Consider the following 22,010-nt stretch of genomic DNA (forward strand, 5'->3'; position numbering starts at 1 on the left):
ATGAGCCCCAATTGTCCAGGTATCTGAATCCCTCCCTCCTGCACCATCCCTGTAGCCACGTGTTCAACTGCTCTCTTTCCCTATTCCTCTCCTCGCTATCACGTGGCACGGGTAACAAACCAGAGATAACAACTCTGTTTGTTCTAGCCCTAAGCTTCCACCCTAACTCCCTGAATTTCTGCCTTACATCCCCATCCCTTTTCCTACCTATGTCTTGGGTGCCTATGTGAACCATGACTTGGGGCTGGTCCCCCTCCCCCTTAAGGATCCTGAAAACAGGGTCCGAGACATCATGGACCCCGGCACCTGGGAGGCAACACACCAACCGCGATTCCCTCTCGCTCCCACAGAATCTCCTATCCCCTAACTATGGAGTCCCCAATAACTAATGTTCTACTCCTCTCCCCCTTCCCTTCTGAGCAACAAGGACAGACTCTGTGCCAGAGACCTGTACCCCATGGCTTCATAGAATCATAGAAACCCTACAGTGCAGAAGGAGGCCATTCGGCCCATCGAGTCTGCACCGACCACAATCCCACCCAGGCTCTACCCCCACATATTTTACCCGCTAATCCCGCTAACCTACGCATCTCAGGACTCTAAGGGGCAATTTTTAACCTGGCCAATCAACCTAACCCGCACATCTTTGGACGGTGGGAGGAAACCGGAGCACCCGGAGGAAACCCACGCAGACACGAGGAGAATGTGCAAACTCCACACAGACAGTGACCCGAGCCGGGAATCGAACCTGGGACCCTGGAGCTGTGAAGCAGCAGTGCTAACCACTGTGCTACCGTGCCGCCCCAGGCTTACCCCTGTTAAGTCCCCCCTCCCCCCAACAGTATCCAAAACGGAATACTTGTTATACATTGTGCTTTAGGATCGTCAAATAAGTCTAATTGAGACAGATCCAATTCATTTGCAGCTGTTTTTAACTTTTTTTTTTGTTTGCCCGAGGTCTCAAGACTTCTTTACTCTCAAAATCCTGAGTTATTGATTCTTTGCAGACCGCATGTCTCATGCACTCCTGTCCTTTAGGGAAGGAAATCTGCCGTCCTTACCCGGTCTGGCCTACATGTGACTCCAGAACCACAGCAATGTGGTTGATTCTCAACTGCCCTTAGGTAACTAGTTTAAAAGTTTAAAGTTTATTTATTAGTGTCACAAGTAGGCTTACATCAACATTGCAATGAAATTACTGTGAAAATCCCCTAGTCGCCACACTCCGGCACCTGTTCGGGTACACAGAGGGAGAATTTAGCATGGCCAATGGACCGAACCAGCACGTCTTTCGGACTGTGGGAGGAAATAGAGCACCCGGAGGAAATGCATGCAGACACGAGGAGAATGTGCAGACTCTGCAGAGACAGTGATTCTAGCTGGGAATTGAACCCAGGTCTGATTTGATTTATTGTCACATGTATTAGCGTACAGCGAAAAAGTATTGTTTCTTGCATGCTATACAAGCAAAGCATACCGTTCATAGAGAAGGAAAGGAGAGAGTGCGGAATGTAGTGTTACGGTCATAGCTAGGGTGGAGAGAAAGACCAATGCAAGGTGGGTCCAAACAAAAGTCTGACAGCAGCAGGGAAGAAATTGTTCTCGAGTTGGTTGGTACGTGACATCAGACTTTTGTATCTTTTTCCCGACGGAAGGAGGTGGAAGAGAGAATGTCCGGGGTACATGGGGTCCTTAATTATGCTGGCTGCTTTTACGAGGCAGTGGGAAGTGTAGACAGAGTCAATGGATGGGAGGCTGGTTTGCGTGATGAGCCCCAGGTCCCTGGCGCTGTGAGGCTGGCCAGCCAGACACGCCCATATTCCATGAATAAATTTTAAAAAGCATCAGTCAAAACAGTACATGGTACAACGACTTTAAAATTAGTCACCGATTTCCCTGTATATTATCAGTTTCAATGGACCTGCCCACCATTCCTGGAGATTGGAACCTGCTTGGTTACTTCCCAGTATAAAATCAACATAATTAACAGGCAATTTTCACAATCGGCCCATTGACTAAAGCACAGTTCAAATTCACTCTCCATGAGGAAGAGCCGAACAGTTTCCATCAATGCCCTGTATCAATATACTTTCATTTAGCAACTCCTCTGGAGAAAGAAAATAGGGTCTTTGCTGACATCTAACTTTGAGCTAACTCTGTATCTCATAGAATCCCCACAGTGCAGAAGGAGGTCTTTCAGCCCATCGAGCCTGCACCCTCAACAACCCCACCCAGGCTCTATCGCCATAACCCCACACATTTACCCTGCTAATCCCCCTGACACTAACGGGCAATTTAGCATGGCCAATCAACCTAACCTGCACATCTTTGGACTGTGGGAGGAAAGCAGAGCACCCAGAGAATCTCTTAAGAACAACAATTTTCTTTGCCCCCTTCTCAAACAGAAATTGAGTTATTTCACAGTCGAGTATAAAACTCCCGTCATCTTTAATGTTCTGATTTACACCCACTGTAAATACATCAGACTGCATTGGTTTGTGACTTCACTCTCTGGTATAGTATTTTCTGGAGAAACACTAAACATGACCACAAAAGCTCCATAAGAGAGGTACGGTGGCACAGTGGTTAGCACTTCTGCCTCACAGTACCAGGGACCTGGGTTCGATTCCCACCTTAGGTCACTGTCTGTGTGTGTGGAGTTTGCATGTTCTCCTCATGTTTGCGTGGGTTTCCTCCAGGTGCTCCTGTTTCTTCCCACAGTCCGAAAGATGTGCTGGTTAGGTGCATTGGCCATGCTAAATTCTCCCTCAGTGTACCTGAACAGCCACCGGGGGTGTGGCGACTCAGGGATTTTCACAGTAACTTCATTGCAGTGTTAATGCAAGCCTACTTGTGACACTAATAAATAAACTTTACTTTAAAGTTGCTGATTTAGCTTTCAATTTCCAGCAATCCACTTTCACTTGCCGTGTTTAATGGCCAACATAACATGCTGGTCTCTTTGAATCACATTTCTATCCCACAGTGTTTGATTCGCTGCTGTGAGAACCTCCTGTCTTTTCATTTCTGCTATCCCCTTCCTGATAACTCCTGCTTTGTTCATTATCATCTCATTTATCTCTCCATCATTTCTGCGGATTTGCTGCCCCTTTTCATTTATGAGATAGATTGAACTATTGAATGGCATCAAGGTTGGTAAGTCGCCGGGACCGGATGGGATGTACCCCAGGTTACTGTGGGAGGCGAGGGAGGAGATTGCGGAGCCTTTGGCGATGATCTTTGCATCGTCGATGGAGACGGGAGAGGTTCCGGAGGATTGGAGGATTGCGGATGTGGTCCCTATATTCAAGAAAGGGAACAGGGACAGCCCGGGAAATTACCGACCGGTGAGTCTAACCTCAGTGGTTGGTAAGTTGATGGAGAGGATCCTGAGAGACAGGATTTATGATCATCTAGAGAAGTTTAGTATGATCAAAAGTAGTCAGCACGGCTTTGTCAGGGGCAGGTCGTGCCTTACGAGCCTGGTTGAGTTCTTTGAAAATGTGACCAAGCACATTGACGAAGGAAGAGCGGTGGATGTGGTCTATATGGACTTCAGCAAAGCGTTCGATAAGGTCCCCCATGCAAGACTTCTTGAGAAAGTGAGAGGGCATGGGATCCAAGGGGCTGTTGCCTTGTGGATCCAGAACTGGCTTGCCTGCAGAAGGCAGAGAGTGGCTGTGGAGGGGTCTTTCTCTGCATGGAGGTCAGTGACCAGTGGAGTGCCCCAGGGATCTGTTCTGGGACCCTTGCTGTTTGTCATTTTCATAAATGACCTGGATGAGGAAGTGGAGGGATGGGTTGGTAAGTTTGCTGATGACACCAAGGTAGGTGGTGTTGTGGATAGTTTGGAGGGATGTCAGAAGTTGCAGCGAGACATAGATAGAATGCAAGACTGGGCGGAGAAGTGGCAGATGGACTTCAACCCGGATAAGTGTGTAGTGATCCATTTTGGCAGATCCAATGGGATGGAGCAGCAGTATAAAATGAAGGGTACCATTCTTAGCAGTGTAGAGGATCAGAAGGACCTTGGGGTCCGGGTCCATAGGACTCTTAAATCGGCCTCGCAGGTGGAGGATGCGGTCAAGAAGGCGTATGGCGTACTAGCCTTCATTAATCGAGGGATTGAGTTTAGGAGTCGGGAGATAATGCTGCAGCTTTATAGGACCCTGGTTAGACCCCACTTGGAGTACTGCGCGCAGTTCTGGTCACCTCATTACAGGAAAGATGTTGAAGCCATTGAAAGGGTGCAGAGGAGATTTACAAGGATGTTGCCTGGATTGGGGGGCATGCCTTATGAGGATAGGTTGAGGGAGCTTGGTCTCTTCTCCCTGGAGAGACGAAGGATGAGAGGTGACCTGATAGAGGTTTACAAGATGTTGAGGGGTCTGGATAGGGTGGACTCTCAGAGGCTATTTCCAAGGGCTGAAATGGTTGCTACGAGAGGACACAGGTTTAAGGTGCTGGGGGGTAGGTACAGGGGGGATGTCAGGGGTAAGTTTTTCACTCAGAGGGTGGTGGGTGAGTGGAATCGGCTGACGTCGGTGGTGGTGGAGGCAAACTCGTTGGGGTCTTTTAAGAGACTTCTGGATGAGTACATGGGATTTAATGGGATTGAGGGCTATAGATAGGCCTAGAGGTGGGGATGTGATCGGCGCAACTTGTGGGCCGAAGGGCCTGTTTGTGCTGTGGCTTTCTATGTTCTATGTTCTATAACTATCTGCCAAAACTGCAGCTTCCCTTATTTCATAGCCTTACGGTCTTCTAGGTGGAAATTGATTCCTAAAGAAAGAAATACCGTTTTTAAATTCTCAAATGTTCAAGTTCTTAAACTGCCCTGTGAACATGTGCTTTCCACATTCTCTCTCTCTCCACAGATTCTGTCAGACCTGCTGAGATTTTCCAGTGTTTTCTGTTTTTGTTTCAGATTCCAGCATCCACATTATTTGGCTTTTATGTGGATGGGCAACAAAAGGCTGGCCGAGCCAGCGATTCCCACATCTTGTGAAAGAATGAAAAATAATCACTCCAGTCCTCCAAAATTGGTCTGACTATCCAGACACGGGGTGACAATGCTGTCTCTGGGCAAAGGCCTCAGTAAAACCAGCTAATAAGTCAAACCCATTCCGACCTACGCTGATACCACTGGTTCGACAGAGATTGAGTTGATAACATTCCAATCCACAAACTAAATGACTCTCACCAACTTTTACAGATGCACCATAGAAAGCTTTCTTTCTGGTTGTATCACAGCTTGGTATGGCTCCTGCGCTGCCCAAGACTGCAAGAAACTACAAAGGGTTGTGAATGTAGCCCAATCCATCATGTAAACCAGCCTCCCGTCCATTGACTCTGTCTACACTTCCCACTGCTTCGGAAAAACACCCAGCGTTATCAAGGGCCCCAGGCACCCCGGACATTCTCTCTTCCACCTTTTTCCATCGGGAAAAAGATACAAAAGTCTGAGGTCATGTACCAACTGACTCAAGAACAGCTTCTTCCCTGCTGCTGTCAGACTTTTGAATGGACCTACCTTGCACTAAGTTGATCTTTCTCTACACCCTAGCTATGACTGTAACACTACATTCTGCAGTCTCTCCTTTCCTTCTCTATGAACAGTATGCTTTGTCTGTATAGAGCGCAAGAAACAATACTTGTCACTGTACCCCAAAACATGTGACAATAATAAATTAAATCAAATTCTTCTGGATCAGGTTCTCGGATTTTTAAACTGCCCTTTTGGAGATTGCATTTTTTATGATTCTCTGCCTCTTTCCATCAAAATAGAAAAGGCCTGGACTTGCTTTTGGCAAACAAAAGGGCGGCTATCCCCCGTAATCACCAGATTCTGGGGACTGAATGAAACAAATTCCATTTAGATTAGAGGATTTGGGGGATTGCATTCCACAATGCTATCCTTTCCATTTTTGCCTTTGGATCGGACTTCTAGCCATCAATCCGCTTCCTAACCCGATGCCCATCTAGTTCCCTTTTTTAAACCGATGGCTGTTCCTGAGTTGTTAGCGGCTGCACAGAGGGCTCATTTGGATGAGCTTTAGCGAGTCCCCGTTGACTTCACTCACAAAGCCAGAGCTCCAAAGTCGACAGAATCCCAAAGCAAAGTCACATGAGATTCTTTTCTTTTGTGAGCGCACTGAACTTATGCCTCTGTGTGTACAGAGACTCACTGAGGTAATAAGTCACATTATAGTTGTGCACACACTGGAATGGATGGAATGCACTTGTTACGGAGCGGTGGAATGGAGAGAGAGAGAGAGAATTACAGAAAGGGAGAGGGAGAGAAGGGTTACAGCTTTTGTTCCAAGGCCGAAAGGCCCACAGACTTCCTGAAGGTGATGATCTGGATGCCAAGTGCCACGGAGAATTAAGATAGCAAACTGCCATGTGACTTCACAAGGCGAGTTTACAGAGAAAGCACAGGGAGAGAAAAAAGCATGTGTCAGAAGTCCGCAATTAAAACATTGTGTGTTTACACAGCTGTCTGCCAGCATTTGAAAAGAGAAAACACAACCAGAATGATGACAAAAACCTCTGTTGATATAATGCTTTTTACGTAATAAAACATCCCCAGGCACTTCACAGAGACATTGTCAAGCAAGATTGGACACCAAAAGTCACTCGGATGAAATCAGGGCAGATGGCTCAAATTTTGGCCAAAGGTAGGTAGGTTTTTTTGACAAGCAGCTTTGAAAGGAAGGAAAGAGGTAGAGAGGCAAAGTGGTTCATGAAGCGCATCGCACAGCTTAGGGTCTTCCCAGCGGAAGGCGTGTTTGCCATTTACAGACCACATAAATTCAGGGATACTCAAGTGGCAGGACGCAGATATCTCAAGGGGTCAACTCCATCACTCAGGAATTAGGGCAGTGGAATTGTAAGTTCAATTCTGACTGGGGTGGATGTATCCCCTCATATTTACCCTGCTAATCCCCTGAAACTAGGATCAATTTAGAATGGCCAATCAACCTAACCCGCACATCTTTAGACTGTAGGAAGAAACCGGAGCACCCAGAGGAAACCCACACAGACACGGGGAGAATGTGCAAACTCCACACAGACAGTGACCCAAGCCAGGAATCGAACCTGGGTCCCTGGCGTTGTGAGGCAGCAGTGCGAACGACGATGCCACCGTGCCACTGTTTGGGCAGCACAGTTTGACATTCCTGTCAAACAATATTGACCAAATGGGTTGAGTAGTTACCAGTCTGGATTCTTTGGCCAGAGGCAGCTGCCAAAAGCTGCTATTGGCATCCAATTTAGTGGAGGGGGCCTGTTTGCAAATTTAGCGAGATTTTCACTCAGTGACGCCATCGGGTGGATCTTGTTCAGTTGAGTCAATTCCACACAGATTCTAATTGAACCATTAGCCTTTGGTACTGTGACCATGCCAGAATACTAGTTCATCACTGTGGTTATTGGAGCAATGACCCCTTGTTGTAACATGTGTTCAATCTCACTATTGACTTTCGCCAAGAGTGGATGAGGGACCTTCCTCACCATGAAGGCTTAACATAGAGTCATAGAGGTTTACAGGATGAAAACAGGCCCTTCGGTCCAACTTGTCCAGGCCGCCCTTTTTTTAAACCCTGAAGCTCGTCCCAATTGCCCGCATTTGGCTCATGTCCCTCTATACCCATCGTACCCAAGTAACTGTCCAAACGTTTTTTAAAAGTCAAAATTGTACCCGCCTTTACTACTACCTCTGGCAGCTCATTCCAGACACTAACCACCCTATGTGTGAAAGAATTGCCCCTCTGGACCTTTTTGTATCTCTCCCCTCTCATCTTAAACCCATGCCTTCTAGTTTTAGACTCCCCTACCTTTGGGAAAACATATTGACTATCTAGCTGATCTATGCCTATCATTATTTTATAGACCTCTATAAGATCACCCCTCAGCCTTGGACTCTCCAGAGAAAAAAGTACCAGCCTATCCAGCCTCACCTAATAACTCAATACATCAAGTCCCGGTAGCATCCTAGTAAATTTTTTCTGCACTCTTTCCAGTTTAATAATATCCTTTCTACAATAGGGTGACCAGAACTGGAGACAGTATTAGAACATAGAACATAGAACATTACAGCGCAGAACAGGCCCTTCGGCCCACGATGTTGCACCGACCAGTTAAAAAAAAAAACTGTGACCCTCCAACCTAAACCAATTTCTTTTCGTCCATGAACCTATCTACGGATCTCTTAAACGCCCCCAAACTAGGCGCATTTACTACTGATGCTGGCAGGGCATTCCAATCCCTCACCACCCTCTGGGTAAAGAACCTACCCCTGACATCGGTTCTATAACTACCCCCCCTCAATTTAAAGCCATGCCCCCTCGTGCTGGATTTCTCCATCAGAGGAAAAAGGCTATCACTATCCACCCTATCTAAACCTCTAATCATCTTATATGTTTCAATAAGATCCCCTCTTAGCCGCCGCCTTTCCAGCGAAAACAATCCCAAATCCCTCAGCCTCTCCTCATAGGATCTCCCCTCCATACCAGGCAACATCCTGGTAAACCTCCTCTGCACCCTCTCCAAAGCCTCCACATCCTTCCTGTAATGTGGGGACCAGAACTGCACACAGTACTCCAAGTGCGGCCGCACCAGAGTTGTGTACAGTTGCAACATAACGCTACGACTCCTAAATTCAATCCCCCTACCAATAAACGCCAAGACACCATATGCCTTCTTAACAACCTTATCTACTTGATTCCCAACTTTCAGGGATCTATGCACACATACACCTAGATCCCTCTGCTCCTCCACACTATTCAAAGTCCTCCCGTTAGCCCTATACTCAACACATCTGTTATTCCTACCAAAGTGAATTACCTCACACTTCTCCGCATTAAACTCCATCCGCCACCTCTCGGCCCAACTTTGCAACCTGTCTAAGTCTTCCTGCAAACTACGACACCCTTCCTCACTGTCTACCACACCACCGACTTTGGTGTCATCAGCAAATTTGCTAATCCACCCAACTATACCCTCATCCAGATCATTAATAAATATTACAAACAGCAGTGGCCCCAAAACAGATCCCTGAGGTACACCACTTGTAACCGCACTCCATGATGAATATTTACTATCAACCACCACCCTCTGTTTCCTATCCGCTAGCCAATTCCTGATCCATTTTCCTAGATCACCCCCAATCCCATACATCTGCATTTTCTGCAGAAGCCTACCATGGTGAACCTTATCAAACGCCTTACTAAAATCCATATATACCACGTCCACTGCCTTGCCCCCATCCACCTCCTTGGTCACTTTCTCAAAAAACTCAATAAGGTTAGTAAGGCACGACCTACCTGCCACAAAACCATGCTGACTATCACCTATCAATTCATTACTCTCCAAATAACTATAAATCCTATCCCTTATAATTTTTTCCAACATCTTGCCGACAACAGAAGTGAGACTCACCGGTCTATAATTCCCGGGGAAGTCTCTGTTCCCCTTCTTAAACAATGGGACAACATTCGCTAACCTCCAATCTTCTGGTACTATACCAGAGGCCAACGACGACCTGAAGATCAGAGCCAGAGGCTCTGCAATCACTTCTCTTGCCTCCCAGAGAATCCTTGGATAAATCCCATCCGGACCAGGGGATTTATCTATTTTCAGACCCTCCAGAATATCCTGCACATCCTCCTTATCAACTGTAATACTGTCTATTCTACTCCCTTGCAACCCAGTGTCCTCCTCAGCTATATTCATGTCCCCTTGCGTGAACACCGAAGAGAAATATTGGTTCAATGCTTCACCAATCTCCTCCGGTTCCACACATAACTTCCCTCTGCCATCTATAACTGGCCCTAAACTTGCCCTAACCAACCTTCTGTTCTTGACATACCTATAGAACGCCTTAGGATTCTCTTTAACCCTATCCGCCAAAGTCTTCTCATGTCCCCTTTTAGCCCTTCTAAGCTCGCTCTTCAACTCCCTCTTAGCCAATCTAAAGCTTTCTAGTGCACTACCCGAGTGCTCACGTCTCATCCGAACATAAGCCTCCTTTTTCTTTTTAACCAACAAAGAAACTTTTTTGGTGCACCACGGTTCCCTAGCCCTACCAATTCCTCCTTGCCTGACAGGGACATACCTATCACAGACTCGCAGTAGCTGCTCCTTGAAAAAACTCCACATGTCGGACGTTCCCAGTCCCTGTAATCTCCTAGTCCAACCTATGTTTCCTAATTCTCTCCTAATAGCCTCATAATTACCCTTCCCCCAGCTAAAACCACTGGCCCGACGTTCATGCCTATCCCTTTCCATCACTAAGGTGAACGTAACCGAATTGTGGTCACTATCACCAAAATGCACACCAACTTCCAAGTCTAGCACCTGGTCTGGCTCATTTCCCAGCACCAGATCCAATATAGCCTCACCTCTAGTTGGCCTGTCTACATACTGAGTCAAAAAACCTTCCTGCACGCTTTGAACAAAAACTGACCCCTCTAACGAGCTAGAGCTATAACAATTCCAGTCAATATTAGTCAAGTTAAAATCCCCCATAACAATTGCCCTATTACTTTCACTCCTAAGCAGGATTGACTCCGCAATCCTTTCCTCAACCTCTCTAGAACTTTTAGGAGGTCTATAAAAGACTCCCAACAGGGTGACCTCTCCTCTCCTATTTCTAATCTCCGCCCATACTACCTCAACAGATAAGTCCTCATCAAACCTCCTCTCTGACACTGTGATACAATCTCTGACCAATAATGCTACCCCTCCCCCTCTTCTACCTCCTTCCCTACTTCGACTAAAACATTTGAACCCCGGGACCTGCAGCATCCATTCCTGCCCCTGCTCTATCCATGTCTCTGAAATAGCCACAACATCGAAGTCCCAGGTACTGATCCACGCTGCAAGTTCACCCACTTTATTGCGAATACTCCTGGCATTGAAGTATACACATTTCAAACCCTGCTCCACCCCACCTCTGCAATGCCGTGCATTGCAGTCCCCATCCATGCATCCCTCACTTTCAGCCCCACTACTCAGGATCCCTCCCCCCCCCCGAATCAGTTTAAACCTCCCTGCATGGCCTTAGCAAATTTACCCCCCAGGATATTGGTCCCCTTCTGATTAAGGTGTAGACCATCCTTCTCATAGAGGTCACACCTTCCCCAGTACGAGCCCCAATTGCTTAAGTACCTGAACCCCTCCCTCCTGCACCATCCCCTCAGCCATGAATTCAAACCTTCCCTCTCCCTATTCCTCTCTAAACTATCCCGTGGTACAGGCAAGAGTCCAGAGATAACCACTCTGTCAGTCTTGGCCTTTAGTTTCCTCTTCGGTGTTCACGCAAGGGGACATGAATATAGCTGAGGAGGACACTGGGTTGCAGGGGAGTAGAATAGACAGTATTACAGTTGATAAGGAGGATGTGCAGGATATTCTGGAGGGTCTGAAAATAGATAAATCCCCTGGTCCGGATGGGATTTATCCAAGGATTCTCTGGGAGGCAAGAGAAGTGATTGCAGAGCCTCTGGCTCTGATCTTCAGGTCGTCGTTGGCCTCTGGTATAGTACCAGAAGATTGGAGGTTAGCGAATGTTGTCCCATTGTTTAAGAAGGGGAACAGAGACTTCCCCGGGAATTATAGACCGGTGAGTCTCACTTCTGTTGTCGGCAAGATGTTGGAAAAAATTATAAGGGATAGGATTTATAGTTATTTGGAGAGTAATGAATTGATAGGTGATAGTCAGCATGGTTTTGTGGCAGGTAGGTCGTGCCTTACTAACCTTATTGAGTTTTTTGAGAAAGTGACCAAGGAGGTGGATGGGGGCAAGGCAGTGGACGTGGTATATATGGATTTTAGTAAGGCGTTTGATAAGGTTCACCATGGTAGGCTTCTGCAGAAAATGCAGATGTATGGGATTGGGGGTGATCTAGGAAATTGGATCAGGAATTGGCTAGCGGATAGGAAACAGAGGGTGGTGGTTGATAGTAAATATTCATCATGGAGTGTGGTTACAAGTGGTGTACCTCAGGGATCTGTTTTGGGGCCACTGCTGTTTGTAATATTTATTAATGATCTGGATGAGGGTATAGTTGGGTGGATTAGCAAATTTGCTGATGACACCAAAGTCGGTGGTGTGGTAGACAGTGAGGAAGGGTGTCGTAGTTTGCAGGAAGACTTAGACAGGTTGCAAAGTTGGGCCGAGAGGTGGCGGATGGAGTTTAATGCGGAGAAGTGTGAGGTAATTCACTTTGGTAGGAATAACAGATGTGTTGAGTATAGGGCTAACGGGAGGACTTTGAATAGTGTGGAGGAGCAGAGGGATCTAGGTGTATGTGTGCATAGATCCCTGAAAGTTGGGAATCAAGTAGATAAGGTTGTTAAGAAGGCATATGGTGTCTTGGCGTTTATTGGTAGGGGGATTGAATTTAGGAGTCGTAGCGTTATGTTGCAACTGTACACAACTCTGGTGCGGCCGCACTTGGAGTACTGTGTGCAGTTCTGGTCCCCACATTACAGGAAGGATGTGGAGGCTTTGGAGAGGGTGCAGAGGAGGTTTACCAGGATGTTGCCTGGTATGGAGGGGAGATCCTATGAGGAGAGGCTGAGGGATTTGGGATTGTTTTCGCTGGAAAGGCGGCGGCTAAGAGGGGATCTTATTGAAACATATAAGATGATTAGAGGTTTAGATAGGGTGGATAGTGATAGCCTTTTTCCTCTGATGGAGAAATCCAGCACGAGGGGGCATGGCTTTAAATTGAGGGGGGGTAGTTATAGAACCGATGTCAGGGGTAGGTTCTTTACCCAGAGGGTGGTGAGGGATTGGAATGCCCTGCCAGCATCAGTTGTAAATGCGCCTAGTTTGGGGGCGTTTAAGAGATCCGTAGATAGGTTCATGGACGAAAAGAAATTGGTTTAGGTTGGAGGGTCACAGTTTTTTTTTTAACTGGTCGGTGCAACATCGTGGGCCGAAGGGCCTGTTCTGCGCTGTAATGTTCTATGTTCTATGTTCTAAGTGTGGCCTCACCAATGTCTTGTACAACTTCAAGAAGATGTCCCACTCCTGTATTTAATGTTCTGACCAATGAAACCAAGCATGCTGAATGCCTTCTTCACCACTTTGTCCATCTGTGACTCCACTTTCAAGGAGCTATGAACCTGTACCTCTAGATCTCTTTGTTAGGTAACTCTCGCCAACGCCCTACCATTAACTGAGTAAGTCCTGCCCTGGTTCAATCTACCAAAATGCATCACCTCGCATTTATCTAAATTAAATTCCATCTGCCATTCGTCAGCCCACTGGCCCAATTGATCAAGATCCTGTTGCAATCCAAGATAACTTTCTTCACTGTCCATTATGCCACCAATCTTGGTGTCATCTGCAAACTTACTAACCATGCCTCCTATATTCTCATCCAAATCATTAATATAAATGACAACTAACAGTGGACCCAGCACTGATCCCTGAGGCACACTGCTGGTCACAGGCCTCCAGTTTGAAAAACAACCCTCTACAACCTCTGGCTTCTGTCATCAACAGGTTAAAGTCCAACAGGTTTATTTGGTAGCAAAAGCCACACAAGCTTTCGGAGCTCCAAGCCTAAACTTCTTACTGTATTTACCCCAGTCCAACGCCGGCATCTCCACATCATTCTGTCATCAAGCCAATTTTGTATCAATTTAGCTACCTCACGTTGGAACCCATGAAATTTAACCTTATGCAACAACCTACCATGCGATACCTTGTCAATGGCCTTGCTAAAGTCCATGTAGACAACACCAACTTCACTGCCCTCATCTACCTTCTTAGCTACCCCTTCAGAAAACTCAATCAAATTTGTAACACATGATTTTCCACTCACAAAGCCATGCTGACTGTCCCTAATCAGTCTTTGCGTCTCTAAGTGCCTGTAGATCCTGTCTCTCAAAATACCTTCCAACAACTTACGCACCACAGATGTGAGGCTCACTGGCCTGTCGTTCCCAGACTTTTCCCTGCAGCCCTTTTTAAACAAAGGCACATCCAATCTTCAGGCCTCACCTGTGACTATCAATGATTCAAATATCTCTGCTAGGGGACACGCAATTTCCTCCCTAGCCTCCCACAATGTCCTGGGTTCATCAGGTCCCGGGGATTTATCTACCTTGATGCGCTTTAAAACCTCCAGCACCTCCTTCTCTGTCATATGTACACTCCTCAAGACATCACTATTTATTTCCCCAAGTTCCCTAACATCCATGCTTTTCTCAACAGTAAATACTGATGAGAAATATTCATTTAGGATCTCACCCATCTCTTGTGGCCCTGCCCTTAGGGTTATCTGATATTCGGTGTCCAGCTTTCTTAAGCTTGAAAATAGGGATGGAAATTCATTCCCGAAATCCTCACTCATCAGCAATTTCATCAACCTTGTAAAATGAGCCTCAGCTGCAAACATGCTTTTCTGCTCAGTAATGAGGACTCCTGGTTCTTTATAACATACAGGGGTTCCACAATTTCTTCATTCTTGTATCTTTATTTTGCCGATTGTTGGCTATTGCTTTAGTATAGTCCGTTGGACTTTCCAACTTGATGGATGATGGCTCTAATGTGATATTTTGAAGCCATTTCACTTCATCAGGAAAGACTGAAACATCTGCACCTGTATCTAGCTTGAATTCAGTGGGGTGACAATCAGCTTCGAATTTCCAATTTTTTTTTTCTGTTTTGTTAAGTTCTCCGAAGAAAGTTATTTGCTTTTTCTGTGGCTTGTCCACTTCTTGGATTTCACTTGTGTTTTTTGCACTTCTTTCTTCCGATGAGGCTATAGGAACTTTGGATCTGTAGACTATTTTAAAATGACCTTAATGTGTGGCTCTCAACTATCCCACTGGACATTCTTCCCAATTGAGCAGGGTTCCCACGGCACACTGGGAGTTCTCAAGATACCGGTTGTCACACTTTTTCCCCGATTTTGTGGCTTTTGCTTCAGTCTGCTTTCTCTTTTTCGTCCAATATATTGGACAACTTCACTTATTTATCGCCAAGGGACATCACGTTCCCATTAGCAATCACTCTGCTTAGCTTCCTAAGTTTGGCTTGTTGGGCTATTTGTACAGCCTTTGTTCCTTCTTTCATAAAGATTCTGAATAGGTCTCATCCCAACCATCATACAATTGCATATTAATTTATCTCTGAGGATCCCATAGTTGCAATTCACCATGACCCCGTACAGGTCATGTAAAAATGAGTCCAAAGATTCACTCAGATTTTGTCTCCTCTTATTAAATTTTGCTCACTCAATCATCATTTTTTTCTTGAATACTGAAATAAATGTGTACACTCGGAGGACTTCCTCATTTGAGCTTGAAGCTTCATCGATCCCATCTTGCAATATCATCTGCTATGTCCCATACTGAGCAGAGTGAAGTACTGACCTGATCTTTGTTTCTTCTCACGCAAACCTGCTCTGCATCGAGAGAATTCCTTTTTCCAGTGTGATATTGTTGAGCATGTTGCAAGCCTTTCATGCTTCAGAAGGATTCTGGAAGTGGTAATGTTGTCTCCATGCTTACCCAGAGACGCGGATCTGTTGCTTCAATGAAGTTTAAAGTATAGTTATTAGGGTCACAAATAGGCTTACATTAACACTGCAATGACGTTACTGTGAAAATCCTCTCGTCGCCACACTCTACGTCCGTTCAGGTACACTGAGGGAGAATTTAGCACGACCAACGCATCTAACCAGCACGTCTTTCGGAGTGTGTGAGGAAACCGGAGCACCCGGAGGAAACCCACGCAGACACGGGGAGAATGTGCTAACTCCACACAGACAGTGACCCAAGCCAGGAATCGAACCCGAGTCTTTGTTACTGTGAGGCAGCAGTGCTAACCACTGTGCCACCGTACCTCTCCAGTACCCACCATGTTGCACTCTCAGGTGAGTCTTCCATCTTTTTTCCTGCCCTTTTCCGAGGATCAGTGGTCTCTCGGGCCTGCAGCCCTCTCTCGGAGTTGTTCTGGGTCTTTACACTCTTTCTGCTGCTATCATGTTGCAGATGGTGCGTATAAAGAGTAAACAAAAGCCACCAGCTGCCACCAGGCACAGGGTGGCACAGTGGTTAGCACTGCTGCCTCACATTGCCAGGGACCCGGGTTCAATTCTGGGCTTGGGTCATTGTCTGTGTAGAGTCTGCATGTTCACCCCGTGTCTGCATGGGTTTCCTCCGGGTGCTCTGGTTTCCTCCCACAGTTCAAAAGACATGATGGTTAGGTGCATTGGCCATGTTAAATTTTCCTTCAGTATACCCGAGCAGGTGCCAAAGTGTGGCGACTAGGGGATTTTCACAGTAAGTTCATTGCAGTGTTCATGTAAGCCTAGTTGTGACATTAATAAAATAAACTGATAAACTTTTTAAATCATGTTTTGTCTTGTGCTCAGGGTTTAGATGGGGTTTCTTTAGGGTTTAGGTGTTATTAAGAATGCTACCATAGAATGCTGTACATAAAAAAAGTATTGATTTACAGATGTATCTCAGTACCCCTCACAAGGTTGTACCAGGTCTCAGTCTCTTAGCCATGTGACATTACCTCAGTTAGGTCAGTAGCCATATCAGTATCAGGTCCTCCTGGCCTTTCCTCTGCACCACCCACAGACCACAGTACATCCAAAATTGTAACTTTCCAAAAGTAAAACAATTGAAACAGAATATTAGTTCAAGATGTCAGTGGGGCCAAGATGATTCTATGGAGTTAGGTCACAGGTCATTCATGACATCTTTGAATGGCAGAGTAGACTCAAGGGGCTAAATGCCCAAGTCCTGGTTCCCGTTCTGACAATCAAACCACAGCAGTGATTCCCAACCTTTTAAATGCCATGGTACACCTAGAATCAGAATCCCTGCAGTGCAGAAACAGGACATTAGACCCATCGAGCCTGCACTGACATCATCATCACCCAAGCCCTATCCCCGGAACCCCACATATTTACCCTGCTAACCTTCCTGACACTAGGGGCAATTTAGCTTGGCCAATCAACCCAGCCCGCACATCTGTGGACTGTGGGAGGAAACCGGAGCACCCGGAGGAAACCCACGCAGACACGAGGAGAATATGCAAACTCCACACAGTCACCTGAGGCCGGAATCGAACTCGGGTCCCTGGTGCTTAGAGGCTGCAGTGCTAACCACTGTGCCGCCCCCAACATGGAGAACAAGTTTTGTAAATTCACATTCAAGCAGCACTGCTGCTCTCAGCACCAGGGACCCGGGTTCGACACCTGACTGAGGTTACTATCTATGGAATTTGCACGTTCTCCCCATGTCTACGTGGGTTTCCTCCGGGTGCTCCGGTTTCCTCCTACAGTCTGAAAGACATGCTGGTTAGGTTCATTGGCCATGCTAAATTCTCCCTCAGTGTACCCGAACAGGTGCCGCAGTGTGGCGACTAATGGATTTTCACAATAACTTCATTGCGGTGTTAATGTGAGCCTACTTGTGACACTAATAATTAAACCTAAACGTTTAGCACTTCCCAACTCTTTAGCTGCAATGTTCCACTTTGACTACCTGAGCACGCTCTGCACCCAGAGCTGTGAATGATTACGCACTTGTACAGAGCCGAGTGCTATATTACATAACTCTGGTGAGATGATGGGGATTTGCATGTGAAACAAAATGTTCTTTTGCGTTCAACAAGCCCATGGTCATCAGTCTTGTTAAAGCAAATCTCAAATTGATCTTGCTTCCATCATTTGTCAAGAGCACTTTGAAAGCTGAATAAGCTGCTGACTGTAATAAAACCACAAAATGCTGGCAAAAAAAATACAGCGGGTCTGGCAGCATCTGTGGAGGCATAGGGCGGCGCAGTGGTTAACACTGCTGCCTCACAGCGCCAGGGACCCAGGTTCAATTCCAGGCTTGGGTCACTGTCTGTGCGCAGTCTGCACATCCTCCCAGTGTCTGCGTGGGTTTCCTCCGGTTTCCTCCCATAGTCCAAAAGACGTGCTGGATAGGTGCTAAATTCTCCCTCAGTGTATCCAAACAGGCACCGGAGTGTGGCGACTAGGGGATTTCCACAGTAACTTCATTGCAGTGTTAATGTAAGCCTACTTGTGACACTAATGAATAAATTGCTGGGGAATCACCAATTACTTTCCCTTTGTCTATGCCAGCCCTATCAATTACAGCCCTCCGCTCCCTCACCGTATAAAATCTTGTTAGATTTCCACGTCTTCCGCTCTGACGAAGGGTCATCCAGACTCGAAACGTTGGCTCTATTCTCTTTCCACAGATGCTGTCAGACCTGCTGAGATTTTCCAGCATTTTCTATTTTTGTTTCAGATTCCAGCATCCGCAGTATTTTGCCTTTATGAACTCTTCAGTCCTACTTTCGATGAGCACTTGAAATGCCCGAGCATTCAAGGCCAACTGCTGGAAAATGTGATTAAAATGGTTAGGTGCTTGATGGCCGCCACAGACATGATGGACCGAAGAGCCACTTTTTGTGCTGTAAAACTTGATGACTCTTCTCCACAGATGCTGCCAGACCAGCTGAGATTTTTCTTTCCCAGCACTTTCCACTTTTTATCTCAGATTTCCAGCATCTGCAGTATTTTGCTTGTATTAGCAGCCGTCACAAAGAACAGAATTGCCACCTTCTCATTCAATAATCACAACTGTGAAAAAGGTGGTAGACGGTACAGCGCAGGAGGAGGCCCTTTGGCCCATCATGCCTGTAGCAGCTCTTTAAAAGATCTAATTAAAACTCCCCACCCTCAACTCTTAAGTATCCAGGAGCCCAAACGAAATACAGGCCGAATTCTGAGAATTCATGCAATGGGTCAAAGTTAACTTATTAATCACAAGTAAGGTTTACATTAACATTGCAATGAAGTTACTGTGAAATGCCCCCAGTCGCCACAGTCCGGCGCCTGTTCGGGTCAATGCACCCAACCAGCACATCTTTATTTTTATTAATGACTTAGAGGAGGGGGCTGAAGGATGGATCAGTAAATTTGCTGATGACACCAAGATTGGTGGAGTAGTGGATGAGGTGGAGGGGTGTTGTAGGCTGCAAAGAGACATAGATAGGATGCAAAGCTGGGCTGAAAAATGGCAGATGGAGTTTAACCCTGATAAATGTGAGGTGATTCATTTTGATAGGACTAATTTAAATGTGGATTACAGGGTCAAAGGTAGGGTTCTGAAGACTGTGGAGGAACAGAGAGATCTTGGGGTCCATATCCACAGATCTCTGAAGGCTGCCACTCAGATGGATAGAGCTGTGAAGAAGGCCTATAGTGTGTTAGCTTTTATTAACAGGGGGTTGGAGTTTAAGAGCCGTGGGGTTATGCTGCAACTGTACAGGACCTTGGTGAGACCACATTTGGAATATTGTGTGCAGTTCTGGTCACCTCACTATAAGAAGGATGTGGAAGCACTGGAAAGAGTGCAAAGGAGATTTACCAGGATGCTGCCTGGTTTGGAGGGTAGGTCTTATGAGGAAAGGTTGAGGGAGCTAGGGCTGTTCTCTCTGGAGCGGAGAAGGCTGAGGGGAGACTTAATAGAGGTTTATAAAATGATGAAGGGGATAGATAGAGTGAACGTTCAAAGACTATTTCCTTGGGTGGATGGAGCTATTACAAGGGGGCATAACTATAGGGTTCATGGTGGGAGATATAGGAAGGACGTCCGAGGTAGGTTCTTTACTCAGAGTGGTTGGGGTGTGGAATGGACTGCCTGCAGTGATAGTGGAGTCAGACACTTCAGGAACATTTAAACGGTTATTGGATAGGCACATGGAGCACACCAGGATGATAGGGAGTGGGATAGTTTGATCTTGGTTTCAGATAAAGCTCGGCACAACATCATGGGCCGAAGGGTCTGTTCTGTGCTGTACTGTTCTATGTTCTATCTATGTTCTTTCAGACTGTGGGAGGAAACCGGAGCACCCGGGAGGAAACCCACGCCAACACAGGGAGAATGTGCAGACTCCGCACAGACAGTGACCCAAGCTGGGAATTGAACCCAGGTCCCTGACACTGTGAGGCAGCAGTGCTAACCATTGTGCTATTGTGCTGTCAAACCTTTAATGGCAACACTGTCACAGCTCTATCGAGCGAAGATCATAGCTTCAAAACCAAACATGTCATCCATTCCACAAGGAACGGCTGCCAGCTTTTGCCCTGCTAGAAACTCACCAGGAATTGGTACGCTGACTTTAAGAAGAGGAATGCGTTACACACCTGTCTGTACCTGTGTGGCCACATACCTTACCCGAGGCACACGCAGCAGGGCAACCCAGGGAGCATAGGCTGCAGCAGGAGAGGAAAGAAATAGAAGGGGTTAAACAGAGAACCCGACTGTAGTGTCCACACCCATGGCAGGCAGACACACGACAAGTTACAAATAATTACACCCCATACGGCACAAAACAGCCACACCCCAGGTGAGATCTTTCCGAGGCTATTTCAACAGTAAGAGAATCGATACCACTTATCGAGACATCACAATGTCTAGAGGAACTAATCAAGTATCAGGAAAATGGGGACAATAAACACATCATCGAAATCTGCTTGCTGACTACAGTGCTTTACCAGCCTCCCATCCATTGACTCAGTCTACACTTCCCGCTGCCTCGGCAAAGCAACCAGCAAATTAAGGGCCCCACGCACCCCGGACATTCTCTCTTCCACCTTCTTCCATCGGGAAAAAGATACAAAAGTCTGAGGTCACGTACGAACCGACTCAAGAACAGCTTCTTCACTGCTGCCATCAGACTTTTGAATGGACTTACCTTGCATTAAGTTGATCTTTCTCTGCACCCTAGCTATGACTGTAACACTACATTCTGCACTCTCTTGTTTCCTTCTCTATGAACAGTATGCTTTGGCTGTATAGCGCGCAAGAAACAATACTTTTCACTGTATGTTAATACATGACGATAATAAATCAAATCAAAAAAGATAGACAGGATATAGAACCATAGAAAAAATATGTTCAGAAAACGATTAAAGATAAAGCAAAGGACAATGCATCAGCATAACATCATCCAAGCAGAACTTCAACAAATTTAAAGTAACAATACAATGACCTAATCAAAATGTAGTGCTTTGTGACGTGAAAAAGTATAAGAATGTGCAAGTTCCTATAATTAGCAGAGTAGCTCGGCAACAAGCTGCAGTTACAGCTACGAGTTCTGCTCTCCCTTATGCATGTTGAATAAAGCCATTTATGTTGAAGTTCTATACGATCCCGGAAGACTCAGTTCATTCATTCTCTCCAACGACACTAATTAGACCTCCGGTGAAATATTTGTGCAGTTCAGGGTGCCGCACTATAGGAAGGATGTGAATGCATTGGAGAGAGTGCAGAAGAAATTTACAAAAATGATTCCAGGGATGAGAAACTTCAATTGTCAGGGTAGATTAGAGATGTTGGGACTGTTCTCCTTGGAGAGAAGAAAGCTAAGAGGAGATTTGATGGAGATGTTCAAAATCATGAGGGGGCTGGACAGATAGGAGAGAAACTGTTCCCCTCCGTTAAAGAACCGAGAGTGAGGGCACAGATTTAAAGTGCTTTGCAAAAGAAGCAAAAGTGACGTGAGAAAATACATTTTCACACAGCGAGTGGTTCGGGTCTGGAATGCACTGTCTGGAAGTGTCGTTGAGGCAGGTTCAATTGAGGCATTCGAAAGAGCATTGGAATAGAAATAATGTGCAGAGGTATGGGGGACAGGCAGGGCAATGGCATTACACCATGATACTTGGCAGCATGGTGGCACTGTGGTTTGCACCAAGGACCCAGGTTCAATTCCCGGCTTGGGTCACTGTCTGTGTGGAGTTTACGCGTTCTCCCCGTGTCTGCGTGGGTTTCCTCTGGGTGCTCCGGTTTCCTCCCACACTCCAAAGATGTGCGGGTTAGGCGGATTGGCCATGCTAAATTGCCCCTTAGTGTCAGAGAGCAGAGTAAATACATGAGGTCACCGGGAACAGGGCCTGGGTGGCATTGCTGTCAGTGTATGCTCGATGGGCCAAATGGCCTCCTTCTGC

The 22,010-nt window shown here is 46.3% G+C and overlaps 1 protein-coding gene across 1 annotated transcript in view; it reads right to left on the minus strand.

Annotated features, from left to right (window-relative positions):
• gnmt (glycine N-methyltransferase) overlaps positions 1-22,010 on the minus strand; it is a 74,642-nt gene that overhangs the window by 51,145 nt on the left and 1,487 nt on the right. The gene's annotated exons all lie outside the window — the stretch shown is intronic.

Source organism: Mustelus asterias, chromosome 5 (genome assembly GCF_964213995.1).
Source record: "Mustelus asterias chromosome 5, sMusAst1.hap1.1, whole genome shotgun sequence".
Lineage (NCBI taxonomy): Eukaryota > Metazoa > Chordata > Chondrichthyes > Carcharhiniformes > Triakidae > Mustelus > Mustelus asterias.